The following is a 24456-nucleotide window of genomic DNA, read 5'->3' on the forward strand; positions in this document are numbered from 1 at the left end:
CCTCCCAAACTATGAACCCCAGAGAGTAGGGTGAATCCCAAAGGAGTAGAGTAGTCTCTGAGGCCTGAGATTGGGAGAGCCTATGTTCTGAGGGGAGTCTGGCTGGACGGTTTGGACTGGGAGAAGCCCACAGTAGAGGAGACTGGTGAAAGAAGGGGGCATCCCCACCTTCAGTCACAGTTCCGAGAAGAGAAAATCTCCGTAGATAGAGGGTCTCAGACAGGAGGTCGTCTCCCCAAGGCTGAGATCCCAGGACGTAGGAGAGGGGCCTGGCTAGGCGCGCCTAGACTTTCGTAGAAGTCCATAAAGAAGTAGAGGCAGACCACTCGTAGATATGGGGTCTGAAGTCAAAACCATCCAACCAGGAAGGGGTGTTTTTAGAGAGAAATTTGGAGGCCAACCGGGGAAGGGGAGGGAGAAACTCCTTACCTTTCTGGTCCGGCAGGGTTCAGGACAGGGTCAGACTGCCAGTTGCTCAACCGCGCTCACACAGCTGAACAGAAGTTCGGCCAGCAAGGGGATCATCCAGGCAGCCGGTGCCCCATCCCAGGTTTCGGCACCAGATGTAAGAATGAGATGGCACTCGAACTTCAGGTGTGCAGGCTTTATTAAAGGAGAAAGACCTGCCGGGCACTCCTCTGAAAGAAGGGCCCCAAAAACAGACTGAGGTAAAACTTTATAGGGTTGAGGATAGCCTCGAGCAAGGGTCTGCTAGTATGTTCAGCTTTCTGGAATACTCCTCTTTGGGGTGATTGACCAGCTTCCTGGAATTCCTTTGTCCCAGGGGTGATTGTCCGGTGATTAAGGGTGAGGTCAGGCAGCCAAGCGGAACAGCAAAAAAGGGCAGTTGTAATTCATATATCTATCAAAGCTCATCTATAAAATGTGGGTAGTGGTCACCTTATCACAGTGACTGCTTGAATCAATTTGAGGAAAATATATACAAAATAATTTTGGAAACTCTAAATCACTGTGTAAATGAAGGCTATGCTCGTTTTTGCCTCATCCATCACTATCGTGCTAGTTTGTTAAACTAATTGGTGTTGTTCCAGAAATTCATCATCATCTTTTTTTTTCATCAAGCTCTAGAGCAGTGGATCTGATCTTTATTTGGTTACAAATATAACAGAAAATACTAATAAAAATAAAAACAAAAATAATGATAGTTATTACTTATTAATGCTAACTGTATATGTGCAGGCACTATTTTAAAAGTTCCACATGTATTATATCAGTATTCCTGGTAACTCCATGAGGTAATTACTCTTTTATCTTCACTTTACAGATGGGAAACATGAGGCTCAAAGGAGTTGAGTAACTTGTCCAGTAAGTAAAAGAACTGGGATTCCAACTTAGGCATCTGGCTCTGAAGTCTATGTTCTAAACCAGGTCCTCTTCCGTAACTAAACAGAGACATACAAATTTCTGAGTTTTCCTAAAGGTCTGTGGATTGCACATTTAAAACTCCCACTTTGGAGGAAAACAATCACCTGCATTTAGCAGCCTTTAGAATATATGATTTATTTATGCATTTTTTCCCCTAACACTGTAACTGTATTTCAAGAGACAGACACAATGTAGGGTTTTCTGTTCTTCACTTTTACCCACCCTCCTCTTTATTCTAATTCTATGTGGCCATCTATTAGAAAGTGTTAAAGCTAGAGATCAGAATGTTCCACGCTGTCCGACCAACCCAAGAGGCTTCCCTTTTCTCCCCCGGCCAGGTATGCCCTTGCTGAGAACAGCGTGAATGTGCATAATGTTCCTCTGCCCTGTCTTTGAAAGTGCCCAGTGTTTGGATAAATGTCATCCAACTTCAGAAATGAAAGAGCCTCCTCCAGAGCTGGCAGCCCAGAGCTCTCAGAAAAGAGATTTAAACCGTTTCCATAACCCACAGGGAGACCCTGACGCTGGAAGGGCTACCATGGGGTAAGTGTATAGTGTTGCTTGAAATAGCCATCACAGACAGCAATTTTCAGTTTGCGAGCACTCCTTCCCAGAATGGTCCCTCCACAAATAAGGTGCATTAGAAGGCAGATCTGCAAAAACAAGACTGTCTACCATGAGGTCAGGGCCAGGACCCATGAGGCTGCTTGAAGGTGCCCCTGGGATTAGAGAAGGAACTCTGAGATCTTAACTTTCATTTCATAAGTTTTTAGATTGCATGTGCTTCATTCTTATGTAGATTTTATGAAATGCAAATTATGTAGATTTTATGGAATTTAGCAGCATACAGCTGAACACTCCTATTCCCCTGTAAAGCCGTTATGGAAAAATTACTGCACTCCACAGAATGTGGGCTTTCTACCTGACAACATCTCCCCAGGTAACATTGCAAACATGTCATCTGTAAAATCGAATGACATTTGTTTTAAATGTTCTTTCTTGTTCTCGGCTTTTTCCTCCATAAAAAAAATAGAGTACATTTAATTGTTTGGAGAAAGGGATATGTCATATCTGGACTTGAGCAATTGCAAGTATGTGGGGAAGGGGAGGGGGAGATGGTAGATATACTCAGCAAGGCTGAGGGTGAGAATAGCTCCCATCTTCATCAACATCTTAACATTTTCATGCAATCATATCATTTAATCCACACAACTTTATCAAGTGGATACTATTATTTTCTCATCCTGAGAAAACGAAATCACAGAAACTTTAAAGCTGGTTATTAAGAGTGTTTGAGGCCAAGCGATCTGACTTTAGCACCAGAACGTTTGCAATGTTACCCTACTCTCAAAATCAACTTACTGTTTCTTTTTTTATTTTTTTATTTTTTTATTTTTTATTTTTTCTGAAGCTGGAAACAGAGAGAGACAAACAGACTCCCACATGCGCCCGACCAGGATCCACCCGGCACGCCCACCAGGGGGCGATGCTCTCTGCCCCTCTGGGGCGTCGCTCTGTTGCGACCAGAGCCACTCTAGCGCCTGGGGCAGAGGCCAAGGAGCCATCCCCAGGGCCCGGGCCATCTTTGCTCCAATGGAGCCTCACTGCAGGAGGGGAAGAGAGAGACAGAGAGGAAGGAGAGGGGGAGGGGTGGAGAAGCAAATGGGCGCTTCTCCTGTGTGCCCTGGCTGGGAATCGAACCCAGGACTTCTGCACACCAGGCCGACGCTCTACCACTGAGCCAACCGGCCAGGGCCAACTTACTGTTTCTTAACAAATATTTGTTAATTACTCTGAGCACATGGAATGGAGAAGGGCAGAAATGAGTCTTTATAGCATGAAATTAAATGTGATGGCCTTATCTCTGTTTTGATTCCTGTTTTGTTGTTTATTTGTAGAAATAAAAAGGTAGAGGTTAAGGAATGTGCCCAAGGTCACTTGCTGGGTTAGGAAGTAATGCAACCCTCATCCGGGGACCATCTCGGGCATTGGATACCAACAGGAACACAGAAATGGATGCTATCAGAAGGAGCCTCTTGATGTTTTCTTGCTGCCTCCCCCCTCCCTTTGTTTTGAATAGCATGTGGACATTCTCTTTGGGGAGGACTAAGATACAGGCAGCCATGACACACATCAGGCAGGATTCTGTATGTCCTTCTGTCACATCCCTTTGTTTATATTGCAACTTTAAATTTACCTCTGAACTTGGACTTGCTGGCCTGACCTGTGGTGGTGCAGTGGATAAAGTGTCGACCTGGAAATGATGAGGTCGCCAGTTCAAAACCCTGGGCTCGCCTGGTCAAAGCACATATGGGAGTTGGTGCTTCCAGCTCCTCTCCCCTGTCTCTCTCTCTCTCCTCTCTCTCTCTCTCTCTCCCTCTCTCTCTCTCCTCTCTAAAATTAATAAAAAAAATAAAAAAAATAAAAGAATCACATCTGAACTTGGATTTGCTTGGACTTCTTAGCTTACCTTTCCTGCCAGTTTGGTCCTCAAAATTGCTAGCCCAGTTTGTCCTTTACTCACTTCCCAGCTTCCAGATGGATATCTCTGCCAATGCTGCCAATTCAGACACCAGTCCAAGCCCTAAGCCACTGCTCCTCCCTCACATTCCTCTCTCAGCTTCCAGGGCAGAGACAGAGAACATAGGGTCAGAAAGCTTCCCCTCAGAGGCTCACAGTGTAAACAGGAACTTAAAGCACATTTGTGAAACAAGAGATAACAATGGAGAGAGAGTCTGTATGCAAAGAGTATGTGTAAAGACTAAGACAAGAGGCAGAAATTTCAATAGAATTCAGCATAAATCCAGGGTTGTTTTCTAGAAGTGCTGGTGACAGCTGAGCTTTGCTCTGCTGACAGTATCCCAGGGCTATGCAATCTCCCCAGTGGCCAGAGTTTCAACTCTCAATGAAGATCAGTCCGCTAACTACCAATGAACAAGTGTGTATGCTTTTAGCAGGTGATTCTGAAAAAACAAACAAACAAAAACCCTGCAGGGAGCTTGGCACCTGGCTAAGCAGAGTTCCTTCCTGTGATCTGTGGCAGGAAGACAGCAGAGTTTGTCCAGCTGCAGATTCCATGATACAACCTTAAACTCAAACCTGGTCATGCTACCCCCACCCTCCTTCCTTTTCTTACCCCACAACCATCACCCTAAAAAAGAATTTTTACTTTTGAAAGTGATCTTGCTGCACCAAAGCTTATAGTTTTAAAAGCTCCCTAAGGCTTCCTTTTGAAAAGCCATGTGGACATTAGATTGACTTTGTCTTGAACACATCTTAAACCTTATTCATTTGGGAACACAAAAGAGAAAGGTTAGGAATCCTAAGGCTTCAGTTGCCAGCTGTCTCATTTCTCAGCTCACATTTTTTTCCTCCTCTCCAGCAAGAATAAGATGACTGAAATAATTTCTTTCTTTTCAGATATCATTGTAACATTTAAGTTTTCCATTACTGTCAATTTCTTGAAACTTGTCTCATTTGCATTTTCAGAACAGTTTTAATAAAACCTTTCATCAAGGATAAAAAAGCATGCATGATCTCTAAATGCAAGTAAGTTGTCACGGGATTTCATTGACATAATTTTGTCCTCTCTTGTCTTCATTTCTGCTTCCTCAGTTCCTCTATTAATACAAAGTCTCTCTGAATTGAACAGTTGAAAAGAAGTAGCCTAGATTACAAAGTAATGTGCCTTGGTCATAAAGAAGGACTGTGGGCTGTTAGATTGCACCCCATATAACTTCTAAGAACAAAGGTAGAAATGCCAAAAGCTCAATCAAAGCAAAATAAGTAACATTCTAGACTGCAGTGGTCCACAAACTTGTTAGTCAACAGAGCCAAATATCAACAGTACAACGATTGAAATTTCTTTTGATAGCCAAAATTTTAAAACTTAAACTATATAGGTAGGTACATTGTTATCAATTAGGGTACTCCTAAGCTGGCCAAAGAGCTGCATGTGGCTCACGAGCGGCTGTTTGCAGACCACTGTTCTAGAGGAAATCAACCCGTGACTCCAGGGTTTTCTGCAAGCTACACGTGTTTTTCATGTTTTTAAAAGTGGGAAGCAGAGCAGGTTAGTGAGGAAACCTGAGGAGTCTTGGGTCTCCTTATCACCAATACAACTAGCAGGTAAGAGCTCCCTGGTGTTACATACAGCACAGTGATAATGACCTAATCAAGCTTTTATTTCTCTGAACCTTAAAAGCACTTTGGTAAATGCACATGGATTAGCACTAAAGAGCTAATTATCTTGTGAGTTCAGATCCCTTTAAACAGAGAAAAAGAAAATTCTCCCGGGATCAAGAGCAGCAGCCTCTTTGTTAGCATTTCCTGGAAACCGGGACATGGACTTGGAAGCTGCGTCACCACGCTGAGCGTGCAGCATCTCCCGGGAGCTGAGACCTTGTGAGGTAGGAAATGGGAGTGTTCTGTGCGGCAGCAGGCAGAAGGAGAGAAGGCCAGCAGGCAGAGGGAGAGAAGGCGTGCAGGCTGAACAGCCTTCAACCCAGAAAGGCAGTGCTGGCAAACCTAGAGTTAGCTGTATGCTCCTTATCTGCTGCTGTGATATTGGCACAACTCCATCTGTTGGCAATTGTACAGTACTCACAGGATGTGGAAGGTTTTCTTTTCTTTTAAGGGAACCAGAATCTCTATTGTCAATTATTGTCCACAGAAAGAGCAAAACCCACACTGGGCATCACTTATAATTTGAGAGAGGCAACTTTCTAGGTTGGGTTCTCCAAAACCGGTGAAAATAAAGTAGAGGAGGGTGCCTGGTCCTAGGCTGCCATCATTGAGAAACCCTTTATTGACAGACATAACCATTCCAAGTCGCCTGTCTTCTCTCTGTTAATCAACATCTTTTATTGTCCTTTGATTTTAAGTAACATTCTCTTTGAAGTTTACTTATTTCACAAAAGGAATTGGTTTATCTGACATGGTTGAAAAAAAATCATCTTGTAAATCTATCTTGTACATTTAAATTTCTTCCCTTATTAATCCCAGCAAATATTCAGTGAGTGCCTACTGTGCTCCAGGCATTGTTCCAGGAGCTGGAGGCTCATTCATTAATAAAATGAACCAAGTCTCTGTGCTCAGGGAAGTTTCAGGCAAGGACAAAAACGAAACAAATTTTTGTTTTTGTTCAAAGGTGATAACATTACAGAGACAAAGTTTGTAAGGAGAAAGTTGGAAGGGAAGGGGCTTCACTTCAAATAGTGTGACAAGGGGCAGTCTCACTGTAACAGTGATATATGAAAAAGAAGAGAGCTGTGCAGGTGTTGTACGGGGTGGGGGTGCTGAGAATTGATCTCAGCAGAGGAAATAGTAAAAGTAAAGAAGCTGAGCAGAGTTAATGCCTGCAGCACAATACATAAGGGGCAGTGAGTAAGTATTAAGAAGCATACAGGTCACAGAATTTTATAGATCATTGCAAAGACATTGCCTTTTATTTGGAGTGTGATAAGAATTCTTGGAGAGTTTTAATCAGGGGAGTGACATCAATTTCCTTAATATTCTTAGAAGATTGTTCTAGTTCTAACATTGAGACTAAACTCTTGGGAGATGAAAATAAAGCAGTGTTTTGAACAATTAAGGTAAGACATATGAAATAAAATAAATCATGAGGTGGAAGGGTTATATATTATATATCATTCATACAGGATGGGGCAAAAGTAGGATTACTGTTATGAGTATGCGAAACATGGAGTTTATTCTTGTACTATTATTCTTGTACTATTTTCCATGCAAACAACTATAAATCTATGCAAATCCTTTTACCAATTAACCTTTCTGTCTCAAATTTTCCAATTTGAACCTAGGATATTTTCATCAGAATATTCTAGTTAGGCTTTTTTTTTGCTCTTGAAAAATGTAAAGAACCTATAACATTAAGGCTGTTTCCCTCCCCCCCCCCCCTTAGGAATTCCTTCTTTATTCTTTTTTTTTTTACATTTTTTTGTTGTTTTTTTATTAATTTTAATGGGGTGACATTAATAAATCAGGGTACATATGTTCAGAGAAAACATCTCCAGGTTATTTTGACATTTAATTATGTTGCATACCCCTCACCCAAAGTCAAATTGTCTTCTGTCAGATTCTATCTGGTTTTCTTTGTGCCCCTCTCCTCCCCCCCCTCTCCTCCCTCTCCTCCCTGTAACCACCACATTCTTGTCCATGTTTCTTAGTCTCGTTTTTGTGACCCACCTATGTAAGGAATCATGCAGTTCTTAGTTTTTTCTGATTTACTTATTTCACTCCATATAATGTTATCAAGATCCATCCATGTTGTTGTAAATGATCCATTGTCACCAATTCTTATGGCTTAGTAGTATTCCATAGTATATATGTACCACATCTTCTTTATCCAGTCATCTATAGCAAATCAAAACTACAATGAGATATCACCTCACACCTGTTAGATTAGCTATTATCAACAAGACAGGTAATAGCAAGTGTTGGAGAGGCTGTGGAGAAAAAGGAACCCTCATTCATTGCTGGTGGGAATGTAAAGTAATACAACCATTATGGAAGAAAGTATGGTGGCTCCTCAAAAAACTAAAAATAGAGCTACCATATGACCCAGCAATCCCTCTATTGGGTATATAACCCAGAACTCAAAAAACATTGGTACATAAAGACACATGCAGCCCCATGTTCATTGCAGCTTTTTTCACAGTGGCCAAGGTATAGAAACAACCAAAGGCTGTTTTCTTAAGTGAATAAGAAGATAAGTGTAATGCCAGTGGCTGAAACCAGGCATGTTAACATTGGATTCTAGTAGATGGTAGAGAAACTATGGAACCAGAAAGTGATATGGGTCGTTTCTGTTTAATAGATTCTCATATCAGCAGATGAGCAAAAAGGCAGGGGAAAACTGCTTCTCATGGCAGCAGGTGAACTAACAGCAAAATGGCCCCTCACAGTGGTGTGCAAGCAATCCATAATCCTCCCTGAGGGCAAGCACGTGTAGCCTACATACCCACGTGCTCATGCACAAATCATACAAAGTATAAGTGAGCAAGCCTAACACAGCTGTTTTCCTCACATTCCACAACCCCTTTAGAGTTGCTTGCCTCATAATCCATGCAACAGGTATCTTCCACGATGGTCCTTATGTGAGAAGTGAGGTACATTACATAACCAGAAAGAGTACAGGCCACAGCCACCAAATTACAAAGGCACAAGCTATACCAAAACTGACAATAATTACAAAGGGGCCTTTCACAATGACATCACCCAGAGAACTTTGCTCAAGGAGTTAACTGGAAGCCCACCTCTAGTATGCTACCCTACAGTAGGTGGAAGGGCCTAGTAGAATTCTGTTAGAGCTTTGGCAGTAACTTAAGCCAGAACAGAGTTCCAGCCATAGTGCGGGGCTATGTTTATTGAACAAAGTGTCCTTGGTGGGTTTCAGAAACTGGGTGAAAGCAGCTTCCTAGTGCAGGAGGACCTTTACAGGTACCATGCTGCACCTGTCAGGGTCACTTATGCTGTCCACAACCCAGGAAACCATACCTTATTCTAATGGGTGATAACTGTCATTCATATGGTCTTACAGAATTCTGGAGACTTGCTGGGGGGAGAGTGCTAGTGAGTCAGTGGTAGTTATATACTGAGCTGCAGCAGGTCCTCTGGGAACTAGATATGAGGAATATTGCTTTCAACCTGAGGTTCCATGGGCCAGATGAGGAAGTATTTATGGCAGGGATGAGGTATGTCCATCCAGCAAGGGAGCTCATGCCTCCCTCTTGTCTCAGTCCCTGTAAGAGTCCATTACATTGTCAATGATCAATCCATGATAGACAGCCCAGCTGTCTGTGAAGATAACCCAAGGTGAAAGTCCATTACAGGCAACTAGCCATACAGCTCTTTGATAATGAACCTCAGCATCTTTCCAGAGCATTTTATCCCTTGCCATAAGCTCTGTCCAAACCCTTCAGCAAGCTCACTGGGCCCAACAGGGTCAAACACATTCAAGGCCTGTGCTGCCTTGACAGTTCCCTTAGCTACTGCTGCAAAAGTACCTATTATCTTCTAAGGCTAAGACCTGCTTCATATCAGAAGGGGACTAGTGAATTGCCAATTTTATATGGGGCCTCTGCCCCCCCCATGTGCACCCATCCCTGTTAGATGGGTCTCCCTCAGGCTTCCCCCTATTCAAACTGGGATAACGGATCTTTGGGATCTTCCTCTCCCTCCGTTATTTCCTTTGATAGCTGCTGGGGCCGCCTGCTTCCCCAAGTTTTTCAGAGGCTGGAACCTCTGTTGCGAACTTTTACACCTGCCATCCAATTTCTCTTTATCTGCCCCAGATACAATCAAATCTACCTACATCTGTGTTCTGGTACCCTTTACAGGCTTATTTCACTTGTTAGCCTGGTGGCAGCATGAGCAGCAGTCTGCACAGCCTTATGGTTCTGGGCTGCCTCCACCTCCCTTACATCTGTCACTGTCCGTGTAACAGTGTTGATGGGCTGTCCCACATAGGGGCTCAAAATAGCCATTAGTGGCCCAAAAAGGGCTGATGGGACACTACAGCAAATAAGGTCATTAATCCCTACCATAAATATTTCCACATCTGGCCCATGGGACCTCAGCTTGAAAGCAACATTCCTCTAGTTCCCAGAGGACCTGCTGCAGCTCAGTATGTAACTGCCATTGACTCACTGCCCCCCCTCATTAAGTCTCCAGCATTCTGTAAGACCATATGAATGACAGTTACTGCCCATTCTAATAGGATATGGCTTCCTGGGTTGTCACAGCAGTTCTGAAGATGCTGCCTCAAGGGGGAATACATGGTAATGGTGGCCAATTTCTCTGTCTCTGTTCTGGACAGCTTGATGCCATCCATCCCCTATGTCCCACAACTGCAGCAACCAAGCTACCAGGGAATCAGTGGGTTTCTGCCTGAATTTTACCTCTAACTCCATCAACTCTGTCTTGGCATAGGGCTGGGCCACAGAGTAATCCACTACTTGCAGAAGGCATTGTGCCAGCCCCTGAGGCACTTTTGACTGCTGGGTTTTTACCTTTTGGATGACCACCAGCCAGGTTCTGAGTCTACCAGTAACAGTTTTAGCCCAGACCTTCTCCTCCTTCTTCAGTAACCACTTTCTCTCTTGCAGCTGCCAGCTCTTGGCCTGATGCTAAAACTCAAGCTCTTGAACTCGCAGTTGTGTCTCTAACAATTGCTGGTGCCAGAGCTTGGCTTTTAGGGAAAACTGGAGTTTTCAAACTTGGGTGATCTCTTGCACAGAGCTTTCAGTTCTGCTCACAGGACTGTAAAGAACACCTAGATCATGGCCCTCAACAGGGTAGCCATAGGCAACCACATGTTCAAGAATGGCAACTTCTCTATTCCACCCTTCAAGGGTGCTCCATACCAATCAGATTCGAATCCTGCTCACAGCACCAGACATAATGCTGGAGACCAAGGCCAAGCAGGTTTACATTGGATTTGGGCAGATGGTAGAGGAACTGCAGAGCTGGAAAGTGGTGGACTGTTCCTGTTTAATAGATTCTTGCAATGATGGACAAGCAAACAGGCAGGGGAAAACTGCTTCTTTTGGCAGCAGGTGAACAAACAGCAATATAGCCTCTAACAGTGATGAGAAGCAATCTCCAACCTGCCCTGAGGGTATGCACCTGTAGCCTTACATAAGCTATACAGGTATGGCTCTGCCACATGCTCATGCACTAATGATACAAAGTATAAGCAAGCAAACCTAATACAGCTGTTTTTCCTACAATAAAGCATATTTTAAGAATGCTAAATAATATTCTAATGACCTTTACAAGAAAAAGTATCTTAAAATGTTCTTGGCATTAGATATTTCCTACAAACTTAATTTGCTATAATACAAATATAGTAGTAGTGACCATACTTTTGTAGATGGGAATAATGTAGGGAAACTGGTAGTCACCATCTCATTTTACAGATTGAGAAACAGACCCAAAGACATACAGGTAAGAAGTGGAAGAGTTGGAACTTCAGCTCATTTCTCTGTTCAGCTAAAAGGCCTTTACTAATGGTTTCTGGCTAAATTAAGTAAGTTGTGGCTTAGTCTATAGGAAGCATGTCTTAAAGCATGTCAGAAATTTGAATTACCTTCTTCTTCCATGTTCTGTACCTTCTTCAAAAAAAAATAAATTATAATAGGTTGTTTAGTTGTTTATAATTACAGGGAGAGGAGTTAGAAATAGATAGGCTAAAACGTGTAGAACCCTGGCCGGTTGGCTCAGCGGTAGAGCATCGGCCTGGCGTGCAGGAGTCCTGGGTTCGATTCCCGGCCAGGGCACACAGGAGAAGTGCCCATATGCTTCTCCACCCCTCCCCCTCTCCTTCCTCTCTGTCTCTCTCTTCCCCTCCCGCAGCCCAGGCTCCATTGGAGCAAAGATGGCCCGGGCGCTGAGGATGGCTCTGTGGCCTCTGCCTCACGCGCTAGAATGGCACTGGATGCAACAAAGCGACGCCCCAGAGGGGCAGAGCATCGCCCCCTGGTGGGCATGCCGGGTGGATCCCGGTCGGGCACATGCGGGAGTCTGTCTGACTGCCTCCCTGTTTCCAGCTTTGGAAAAATGAAAAAACAAAACAAAACAAAACAAAAAATTAAATAAAAAAAAATAAAAAAATAAAAAACATGTAGAATTGAGAGTCAAGCAGGGAAGCCTAGAGACTAATGCCTGCCCTCATAAATTGTCCAGTCCCAGTACAGGCATACAACTCACATGCCCATTCTCACCACCTGAAGATGAACCCAGACCTGAGGCAGCAGCTGGATTTTCCCTCCCTGGTGTGGGTTGTTATTAAAATGAACTGAAATAATCTTCTTCTTCATAAGTTAAGAGACAGCCAATAGCTATGGGTAAGGAAGACTTGGCTGTCAGAAAAGAAATCAAACACTTAGAGACAGCTCAAACTACAAACATTTTCCCTCTAAAGATGCAGATACCCTTCTGGGTAAAGTCAGTCAAATCTAACCTTTAAAACAAAATGACTGGCTCATTATTGTCAATTTTTAAAAGTCAATCTGTTAGAATCTAAACAGAACAATCTCTAGGATAGTCTAAAATGTATTTAAATAGAAAATAACAATTATTTTAAGTAGCAATGGTAAGGCACCTGGTGTCCCTTGCCACACCTGTTGTAACCTTGTGTGAGAATCAATCCTGAGCCTGATGGTTCACATGGGACACAAAGAATGCATGCCCAGGCAGGCAGCCGCTGATTTGAAACCAGTCACTCAAATTTGACTTTGGGTGATGGGTATGCAACATAATTAATGTCAAAATTACCTGGAGATGTTTTCTCTGAACATATGTACCCTGAGTTATTAATGTCACCCCATTAAAATTAATAATTAAAAAAAAGAAACCAGTCACTGAAGGAAACAAAGAAGCTAAAAATCTTTTAGCATCCAGGATTTCTGAAAAGCTCTAGGAGAAAAGAACTTGTTAGGCCTGGTTTAAGAAGCCACCAGTCACTGGGGGTATAGAAGGCAGGAGGCACCTGATGTGGAAACAAAGCTTTGAGGACATGGGGAGATAAGTTCAGATGATGTCAAGAGGTAGCAGGTCCTTGGGACGTTAAGTCTCTATAAATGCTGGTGGAGCTGGAGGCATAGAGGCAACTCCTGCTGCTATTCCCATGGAAGACTGACCCTTCAGGGGATATTTTGCACAGTTGCACATGAAAACTATTCTAAATAGGCAAAAGCATGCTTATTTTCTGATAAAAATATCAGAATGTTGATTTCTCAGTCTTCTCTTAGACCATCATCTATATGTACAAAGTATTTTGACTATACAGACCAAAAAAAAAAAAATCTCAAGGGCAAAATAGAGTTTTTACATTTTTGAGATATGTGTTTTCTTACATGTTTCCTTTTTTGTGTGTGAGAGGGGGAGGGGGTTAAGCTGGAAAACTAATGAGCAGAGATGAACTGCTTTATTTCCAGGATGGAGGGGATTAAAGGGAGGAGTTCACCAGGAATGACATGGTAGTAGGGACTCTGGGTAGCCTCTGGGCACCTTCAGAAAGGGGAATTCTCAAGATAGGGTGTATGTTTTAAAGTATTTTTCTAAACACCACAGGGGAAGAAGGGTAGGAGTGAGGAAAGAAACAAAAGAGAAATAAGAACCAAAATATTTTCAAGTTGATAAAAACTTTTATCAACCATCTCAGGAGATTATTCTTTCTGTATATACTTCCAATAGCAAAATTATATGTAGAAATACACAAACAGAGAAGACAGATTTTTTTAAACATTAAAAATTTTGTGGATGTCAGAGAAATGGCACCATGAGAGATGCTCCTGATACTTCTCCCTGAAATTTCAACACGTTCAACAACTAGAGACAGAAAAACAATCCCAGGAGCATGTGAAATACACATACATCAAACAAAGGCACGATTGGGTGAAAAGGTGGCTGAATATATAATCCACTCTGAAGGAAATAAGACAGAGAACAGAGTATTCTGCTTTCCTCACTGATCTGAGGAAGGGCCGCTTTCACTTGGGAACTGAGAGGAAAGGAGGGCTGAGGGAGAGGGAAGAAGCTGGCTAGGGCAGAGACGTTCAAGCTGAGAGAGTGTGTGCCCACGGCTCAGCTTGAGATCACCAACGCAGAGCTAACAACGGCAGCAAACCCCGGCAGAAGTGGGAGAAGGGGTTGCCTGCAAAGAATCATACCAGAGTGACTTTTGGCTGTGTTTACTCCTGGTATCCTGGTTGGTGAGCATGGCAGTGTGCGAGTGGTTCCTCCTGGTGCCTCAGGCATGGGCTCCTGTGTTCCCGGACGGAAGGGCCAGGTCAGACACTGTCAGCAGTGGCCTAGTGCATAGGCTGTAGCCAGAGTTTCTGTATAATCCCTGACTCTTTGAACAACAGCATGTGGGAAGTGTGCAAGAGCTGGGTTCCTGTGCCTGGACCTGTCCGGGTGGGGCATCTCCTCCAGCCATACAGGCTAAAAAAACAAATTCCCGTGAAGAGAACTGCAGAAGTGGTGGGGGGGAAGGGCACACAGGCAGCTTGCTGGAGCAGGCGGCTTCTGGAGAGTAGACCCACAGAACACTGAAAGGAGCCTAACCTGTAGTCTGCTCACTGCCCGGCTGGCTGGCACTGGCAGCTCTGGCTGACAAAGCCTTCTTTCCCAGGCCTGCAATTTAAGATAACCCGGAGGAGGGAATTGATAGTCCTTAGGGCCTCTTGCTCTGCAGGTTATGGCTGGGGCAACTTCCAGCCAGGTGATACAGGTTAAAAAGCACAGTCCCATGGAACAGACTTCTGAGAGCACTGCAGAAGTTGGGCAGGCTGGGGTGTAGGCTTCCCAACAAGGGAGAAGCCTGTGGAGAGCAGGTCCGCGGAGTGCTGAGGCAAATTTAACTAGACATATCCCGGGGAACGGTAGAAAAGAGCCAGTACAGAAGTCAGCTCACACCTCTGCCTGCTTAAGATGGTGGCTCTGGTTAGCAGAGCTTTCATACCCAGGGCTGTGCTTTGAACGGACCTGGATGAGGGGCTTGTTGGCTTTTAGGGCCTCTTGCTCTGCAGGCAGTGACTGGGGAATCTTTCTGCCAGATGATACAGGTTATGAAGTGCAAAAATCCTGGGGAGAGTAGACCCACGGAGTGCTGAGGCATACTAGACATGCCCGGAGGCTCATAGAAAGACACCTGAAGAGCACTTGGCTCCCAGCCCTGTCTGATTATGCTGGTGGCTCTGGCTGTCAAAGCCTTACCCAGAACCCTGCTTTGAGCATAGATAGAGGGGGGATTTGACAACTCTTAAAGCCTCTTTCTCTCCAGGCAGTGGCTGGGACAACTTCACAGCTGGGTCCCCAGGCTGCTGGCTCAGGAAGCAGAGATTTGGGGAGAAGCTCAAGGAAAACAGACTCTTCCATTGTCAGAGCCTGCAAATACTAACAAGCCCTGCCTACCAATGGGACTGAGGCCTAGTTTATACCATCACTATAGCTAAACATCAACTGAAAATCTCTGCCTAAGAGTGCCACAGGGGCAGAACCTGGGGTACAGTGCCACTGGCCAAAAAGAGAGAGAAGAAAGAAAAAGGAAGAAGATAACCTCTTAAAACCAGAAAAAATCCAGTCTTTATAACTTCTTCTATTTTTTATCTTTTTTTCTTCCAACTTGGACATTTTATCCTCATTTCATTTTATTATTCTCTTTTCATTTTGAAATTCAGTACCCATAGGTGTTACATTTTTCATTCTTTTTTTCTATGAGAGTTACATTCCAAAAACCTTAACTCTCTCTTTTTTTTCTTTCTCTTTTTGTTTCTTTTTTTCTTTTTCACTTTTTCTCTCATTCGGTCCTCATTCACAAACAAATTATTTTATTCTGGATTCAAATTTTTTCTTTGTGGCATTTTATGTGATTTTTACCTCGCTTTTCACCCATTAGCATTTCTCCCAACTCTGGCTCTCTCTTCTATGTAGTTTTTGTTCCACTTAATACAACAGAATTTTCATTTTTAACTGTATTTTTCTTTTTTCTCTTTTTCTTTTTTCTTCTTTTCTCTTTCACTATTTCTCTCATTTGACTGTCATTTACAAACAAATGATTTTATTCTTGATCCAAATTTTTTTCTTGTAGCATTTTGTGGGTTCTTACCTCATTTTTTGCCTCTTTGTCACTTCCCACCAACTCAGGCCCTCCATTTTATGTAGTTTATGTCACAATTAGCACAATAGAATTTTCAGTTTCTTACTGTATTTTCCAAAAAAATTACTTTTTTATATATATCAACTCTTATTAACGTTATTAACAATACCACTCTCAAATGACATTAAGGAAGAAGAAATATAATATTATGGATACAAAAGATAGGGATATAGCTCAGATAGATGAGAAAAAATCTATAGAAAAAAATTTCAATAGCTTGGAAACCTTAGAGATAAATGACAGAAAATTTAAAATTGAAGTCCTAAAAATACTTAGGAATATACAAAAAAAGCACAGAAAGGCAATTTAGGGAGCTCATAACGCAATTCAACAAACAGAAGAATACATCACTAAGGAAATTGAAACTATGAAAATGAATCAAACAGAGATGAAAAACTCAACTAATGAACTGAAAAACGAGATAACAAGCTTAGCTAATGGAACAGGCCAGATAGAGGAGAGAATTAGTGACATAGAAGACAGGCAACTAGAGGTACTACAGAGAGAAGAGGAGAGAGACACACAAATTAAAAAAAGATGAGAAAGCCCTACAGGAATTGCCTGACTCCATCAAAAAGAGCAAAATAAAAATAATGGGTATATCAAAAGGACAAGAGAGAGAAAATGGAATGGAGAACATATTCAAACAAATAATAGATGAGAGTTTCCCAAACCTGTGGAAAAAAACTAAAGCCTCAAATTAAAGAAGCAAACAGAAAACTGAGGTATCTTAACCCCAACAAACTTACTCCAAGGCACATAATAATAAAATTGGCACAAACCAATGACAAAGAAAACATTCTCAAGGCAACCAGGGTAAAAAAGAATATAATATGTAAAGAAAGGCCCATTAGATTATCATCATATTTCTCAGCAGAAACTCTAAAAGCTAGAAGAGAGTGGACCCCAATATTTAAAGTTCTGAAAGAGAGGAACTTCCAGCCAAGATTACTATACCTATCAAAGCTATCCTTCAAATACAAAGGAGAAATAAAAACATTCACAGATACAGAAAAGATGAGGGAATTTATCCCAAGAAAACCCCCACTTCAGGAAATACTAAAGGTTTTTTTTTTTGACCAAAGAACAAAACAAAACAAACCCACAAGTAAAAGATCCATCAAGATCACAATAAAGACAAGACTAATCTGTGATAACAAAAACAAAAAATGGGAGAGGACAAAGATTAACAGTAGCAAAGGAGGAAGAAGTGCAGAAGCACTCATGAGATAATGTACTATAATGAACATGATATGTATTCTTTCCATTACTTAATGGTAACCACCCCTGAAAAAACCACCACAGAAACACATGACTTGAAAAAAGAAGTAACAGAGGAAAGAAGTATGGATTACAACCAAACAAAAACAAGTGATAGAAAAACAAAAGAGAAGAACCAAAAAAGATACAAAACTAATAGAAAGCAATATATATATAAAATGGCAACAGAAAACCCTAAAGTGTCAATAATTACACTAAATGTAAATGGATTGAACTTACCAATAAAAAGACAGAGTAGCAGAATAGATTAAAAAAGAAAATCCAACTGTATGCTGTCTACAAGAAACACATCTAAGCAATAAGGATAAAAACAAGTTCAAAGTGAAAGGCTAAAAAACAATACTCCAAGCAAATAAAATCCAAAAAAAACAGGTGTAGCAATACTAATAGCGAACAATGCTGACTACAAGACAGCAAAGGTAATCAGAGACAAAAATGGTCATTACATAATGATACAGGGTATACTGAATCAAGAAGACTTAACAGTTCTTAATATATATGCAACAAACCAGGAGCACCAAAGTATATGACAGCTACTGACTGACTTAAAAACAAAAACTGACAAAAATACAAACATACTTGGAGCCCTCAATACACCGCTGATGGCTCTAGATCGTTAATCCAAACTGAAAATCAATAAAGAAATATTGGCCTTAAACAAAAACACTAGAACAGTTGAATATAATAGACATCTACAGAATATTTTATCCCAAAGTGCCAGAGTATATATTTTTATTAGTGTACATGGAACATTCTCAAGAATTGACCATATGTTGGGCCACAAAAATAACATCAACAAATTCAGAAAGATGGAAGTTGTACTATGCATATTCCCTAATCATAAAAGCTTGAAACTAGAATTCAACTGCAAAAAAGAGATAAACAAACCCACAAAAATGTGGAAACTAAATAACATACTTTTAAAAAATGAGTAGGTCAAAGAAGAAATAAGTGCAGAGATCAAAAGATACATACAGACAAATGAAAATAACAATATGACATATTAGAATCTCTCAGATGCAGCAAAAGCAGTAATAAGAGGGAAGCTCATATCCCTACAGGTCTATATGAACAAACAAGAAAGAGTCAAAATAAACCACTTCACATCTTAAAACTAGAAAAAAAAAAGAACAAAGGCAACCCAAAACCAGCAGAAAAAAAGGAAATAATAAAAATCAGAGCAGAAATAAATGAAAGAGAGAACAGAAAACCTATAGAAAAAATTAATAAAACAAGGAGCTGGTTCTTTGAAAAGATCAACAAAATTGACAAACCATTGGAAAGACACACTAAGGAAAAAAGACAAAGGACTTATAAACAAAATCCAAAATGAAAGAGGAGAAATCACTACACATATCATAGATATACAAAGAATTATTGTAGAATACGATGAAAAAATATATGAGACCAAATTTAACAATCTAGAAGAAATGGATAAATTCCTAGAACAATACAATCTTCCTAGACTGAGTCATGAAAAGCAGAAAGCCTAAACAAACCCATAAGCAGGGAGGAAATAGAAACAACTATTAAAAACTTCCCAAAAAATAAAAGTCCAGGGTCAGACGGCTATACTAGTGAATTCTATCAAACATTCAAAGAAGAATTTGTTCCTGTTCTGCTCAAAGTCTTCCAAAAAATTGAAGAAGCAATACTGCCAAACACATTTTATGAGGCCAATGTAACCTCATACCGAAATCTGGCAAGGACAACACACACACACACACGCACACACGCATGCACACACACACACACACACAAGAAAACTAGAGACCAATATCTCTAATGAATACAGATGCTAAAATACTAAACAAAATACTAGCAAATTGAATACAACAGCACATTAAAAAAATAATTCATCATGATCAAGTGGGATTCATCCCAGAATCACAAGGATGGTTCAACATACATAAAACGGTTAACATAATACACCATATCAACAAAACAAAGAACAAAACCATATGATCCTATCAGTAGATGCAGAAAAGGCATTCGATAAAATGCAACACCATTTTATGTTTAAAACACTCAACAAAATGAGTATAGAAGGAAAATATCTCAACATAATAAAGGCCATTTATGATAAACCATCAGCTGACATCATATTAAATGGCATATAACTGAGGACTTTTCCTCTAAAATCAGGAACAAGACAAGGTTGTCCACTCTTTCCACTCTTATTCAACATAGTGCTGGAAGTTCTAGCCAGAGCAATAAGACAAGAGAAAGAAATAAAAGGCATTCATATTGGGAAAGAAGTAAAGGTTTTACTTTTTGCAGATGATATGATCCTATATATCGAAAATCCCATAGACTCCACAAAAAAATTACTAGAAACAAACCGATACAGTAAGGTTGCAGGATACAAAATTAATATACAAAAGTCCATTGCCTTTCTATATGCCAACAATAAAACATCAAAAAGAAACTCAAAAAAAAATAATCCCCTTCATGGATGCAACAAAAAAAAATAAAATACCTAGGAATAAACATAACAAAGAATGTAAAGGACCTATATAATGAAAATTACAAAGCATTGTTAAGGGAAATCAAAAAAGATACAATGAAATGGAAAAATATTCCTTGTTCTTAGATAGAAAAAATAAATATAGTCAAAATGACCATATTACCCAAAACGATATACAAATTTAATGCAATTTCCATCAAAATTCTAATGTCTGTTTTTAAAGAAGTGGAACAAGAGCTCATCAGATTTATATAGAACTATAAAAAACCCCAAATAGCCAATGCAATCCCAAGGAAAAAGAACAAAGCTAGGGGCATTACAATACTTGACTTCAAATTATATTATATAGCCATGATAATCAAAACAGCATAGTATTGGCAGAAAACCAGACACTCAGACCAATGGAATGGAATAGAAAGCCCAGAAATAGAACCACATTTATATGGTCAAATAATTTTTGATAAAGGAGCCAACAACACAAAACGGAGAATAGAAAGCCTCTTCAATAAATGGTGCTGGGAAAACTGGAAAGCCACATACAAAAGAATGAAATTCGAATACAGTTTGTCCCCCTGTACTAAAATTAATTCAAAACGGATCAAAGCCCTAAATATAAGACCTGAAACAATAAATTACATAAAATAAAACATAGATACTAAACTCATGGACCTTGGTAATAAAGAGCACTTTATGAATTTGACTCCAAAGACAAGGGAAGTGAAGGCAAAGTTAAATGAATGGGATTACATCAGACTAAGAAGCTTTTGCATAGCAAGAGAAACTGATAACAAAACATACAGCCAACTAAATGGGAGATGTTATTTTCAAACAACAGCACAGATAAGGGTCTAATATCCAAAATATACAAAGAACTCATAAAACTCAACAACAAACAAACAATCCAATAAAAAAAAATGGGAAGAGGACATGAATAGACACTTCTCCCAAGAAGAAATACAAATGGCCAACAAATATATGAAAAGATGCTCATCTTCATTAGCTATTAGAGAAATGAAAATCAAAACTACAATGAAATCCCACCTCATACCTGTTATATTGGCTATTACCAACAAGACAGGTAATAACAAGTGTTGGAGAGGCTGTGGAGAAAAAAGAACCCTCATCCACTGTTGATGGGAATGTAAAGTACAATAGTACAACCATTATGGAAGAAAGGGTGGTTCCTCAAAAAATTAAAGAACTACCATATAACCCAGCAATCCCTTAACAGGGTATATACCAAACTCAAAAACACTGGTACGTAAAGACACATGCAGCTCCACGTTCATTGCAGCATTGTTCACAGTGTCCAAGAAATGGAAACAACAAAAAAACCCTTCAATAGATGATTGGATAAAGAAGATGTGGTACATATACACTATGGAATACTACTCAGCCATAAGAAATGATGACATTGGATTATTTACAACAACATGGATGGACCTCAATAACATTATACTGAGTGAAATAAGTAAATCAGAAAAACTAGTATCTATATGATTCCATACATAGGTGGGACATAAAAATGAGACTCAGGGACATGGACAAGAGTGTAGTGGTTATGAGGGGTGGAGAGGGGAAGGAAGGAGAAGGAAGGCATGGGGCGAGGGGAGGGGCACAAAAGAAAGCAGATAAAATGTGATGGAAGACAATTTGACTTTGGGTGATGGGTAGGCAACATAATCAAATGTCAAAATAACCTGGAGATATTTTCTCTGAACCTATGTACCCTGATTGATCTATGTCACCTCTTTAAAATTAATAATAAAAAAAAGAAAAGAATTTGTCACAAATAGCTTTTAAGACAAAAAGCATATATTTTCTTTTAAATAAAAGTCACTTTTAAATTGGCAAATATATTAACAATAACACCAATACTGATGAAGCTATAGAGCACTCTCATTTTTATTAATGAAAATGTAATGGGTATAACACTTTTAAAAGCATTTTTGTGGAGTATATCAACAACCTTGAAAACATGCATCTCTTTAGTCCAGCAATGCTACACTGGTGTTATAACTTTAAACATATAAACATTATTATTAAAAATGTGTTTATAGCAGCACTTTTAAAAAATAATGGTAAAAGAACTGGAGATACCTTAATGTCTACCTCTGAGGGAATCATTAGGCACCTCCACTAATGCTTTCAAATATTATGTGGAATAATTTTTATATAATGTTATTTTAAAAAATCATAATTTTTTATTTGACTTCTGATTCTGGTGGTATGGTGCATTAGAATTTCTCAATAATGTTCTCACCAAAAACAATAAAAATGCTATTTTTTAATTTTAAATAATTTTTAGATACCAAAAAGAAAGTGAAAAAGGCAGTCATTGCTAGGAAAGCAGGATGTAGGCCAGCATTCGTTCTCATGGCATTTGCCAAATCCTGGTGACCCTGAGCTTCTGATTTAATAGTTGCTCAGGTCACCCTTTATGAGAGGCAGGAAATACAACCTAACACTCACTTAAACAGGCAAGTCTCATGGGAGATTCCAACATTAAACTGGGAGCCTAAAGATAAAAATTTTCAACATAAAAATAAAAGAAACTCATTGTGCAGAATAAAAAATCCTAGCAAGGTGGAGGGTAAATAAATCTCCCATGAAAATATATAACCACAAATCAGTTTTCTTACAGGTTGATACAGAAAAACCTGAGGATGAAAACTATAAGGTATTTGGTTTTATAGGTTGGTAGTATCTCAACTAACATCAGAAGCAAAGACAACTCCTCTTTGGAGGGCCTCAACTTCAAACCAATCCACAGATAATTACTATAATAAAGAGCCAAGAATATGTACTTCAGTCAAGTATCACAATGTATCATGACAAATTGAAAATAGAAAAGAACCTAATAACAAACAGTGTTGAAAAATATTCAGATGTCATCAGACTGAGTATACAAAAGGCATGTTAACATAACTAAAAAATAAAAGGCTTAAAAATATGGGCAATGAAAAAAATGACCAAAATCAACACAACAGATGTGAAAAGAACTAAATACATTTTTCAGGAATAAAAGTATACAATTAAAAATTTTAATTAAATAAAAATATAATATTAAAAATTAAATACCTATGCCATAAATAAAATATTCAGTGTATGGGTTACTGATTAGACATGACTGAGAAAAAAAATCAGTGAAATGGAATGCAGATCCAACAGAAGTATGCAGAAAGCAGTACAGTATTAAAAGGACAAACTATGAAGGGCATAGAAGGGACCCTGAAGATAGAGAATTTCAACATATGTGTGATTTGAATTTCAGAAGGAAATGATAAAGAATGTGTTAGAAGTAAATAGTTTAAGAGATAATGGCTATAAGTTTCCAGATGTTTAAAAAACAAAACAAAACTGATTCTTAGATTTAGCAAGTCCAAAAATTTCCAGGTGGTATAATAAAAAGAAATCCTCATCTAGATATAAATTATAGTGAAACTTCAAAACATTAAAGGCAAAGAGAAGATCTGTAAAGCAGCTAGAAAAGACGTTTCTACAATGGCATTATAAATTCTCTGATGGAGTGATTTTTCTACAACAATAATGAAAACCAGATAACAATGAATGATATTTTAAAATGCTGAGAAAAATACTGTCAGTTTATAGTGGACTATGTGTTGAAAGTATGTTTCAAAATAGAAGGAAAAAATAACACATCCAGAAGAAAAGAAAACAAGATATCAGTATTTACCACCAACAGATTATTATTAAAGATGGTTCCTAATAATGAGTTTCAAGTAGAATACCAAATGGAAAATCATAGATACAAAAAAATTCCTGTAAATATGTAGGTAAATCTAAACAAATGTTTACTGTATAAAATAATATCTATTTCATCTAGTTAAAAAAAGATAAAACCAAATGTTAGACAGTAATAGCAAGAAATTTGAGAAAAACTGATTATATGATAAGCATTCTGATGTCTTTTTAGTCACAAAGAGGGTAAAGATATTAACATTAGATCCATGTTAAAATATCTAGAGTAACTACTAAAAGAATAGATGTGGAAAACATAACCTTCAAAGTCATAGAGGGAAAAACAAAAAAGAAAATAAACTTAATCATTTATGAGAAATTTAACCTAATAAAGTTAGAAATACACATGCATATATACACAAAATATGTATATATGTACATATATATTTATGTGATAAACTATTTTAGGGTATTTTTATTGAGATAAAATTGGCATAATAAGATTGTGTAAGTTTAAGGTGTACAACATATTGATATGCTAAGTTTATATTGCAATAAAATTGCCAATGGACCATTGGCTAACACCTCTATCACATCACTAAGTACTATTTTTTTCTAGTGGCAGAAACAATTAAGATCTAATCTCTTAGCAAGTTTAATGTTTATAATAAAGTTTTATTGTTTATAACCACTGTATTGTATATCATATTTCCATGACTTCTATCTACTACTTGCAAGTATGTACCCTTAAACATCTCTCCCATTCCCCTACTCTCCAACCCATGGAAACTGCCATTTCACCCTTTGTTTTATTGAGTTTTGTTTTTTATATTTCATATATAAGGTCTATTATACAATATTGTCCTTAACTCACTTAGCATAATGTTCTCAATGTTCATCGGTGTCACATTTATTTTTCTCATAGCCAAATAAATAT

The 24456-nt window shown here is 39.2% G+C and overlaps 1 long non-coding RNA gene and 1 pseudogene across 1 annotated transcript; one reads left to right on the forward strand and one right to left on the reverse strand.

Moving 5' to 3' along the window:
- Nucleotides 1–531: 531 nt before the first annotated feature.
- On the forward strand, nt 532–3363 carry LOC136407743 (uncharacterized). The gene is made up of 4 exons (XR_010752005.1): nt 532–668; nt 1286–1326; nt 1725–1929; nt 3285–3363. It is a non-coding gene; the product is annotated as an uncharacterized lncRNA (long non-coding RNA).
- A 6374-nt stretch (nt 3364–9737) lies between these two features.
- LOC136377084 (high mobility group protein B3-like) overlaps nt 9738–24456 on the reverse strand; it is a 40964-nt pseudogene continuing 26245 nt past the window's right edge.

This window comes from Saccopteryx leptura, chromosome 6, assembly GCF_036850995.1.
Source record: "Saccopteryx leptura isolate mSacLep1 chromosome 6, mSacLep1_pri_phased_curated, whole genome shotgun sequence".
NCBI lineage: Eukaryota > Metazoa > Chordata > Mammalia > Chiroptera > Emballonuridae > Saccopteryx > Saccopteryx leptura.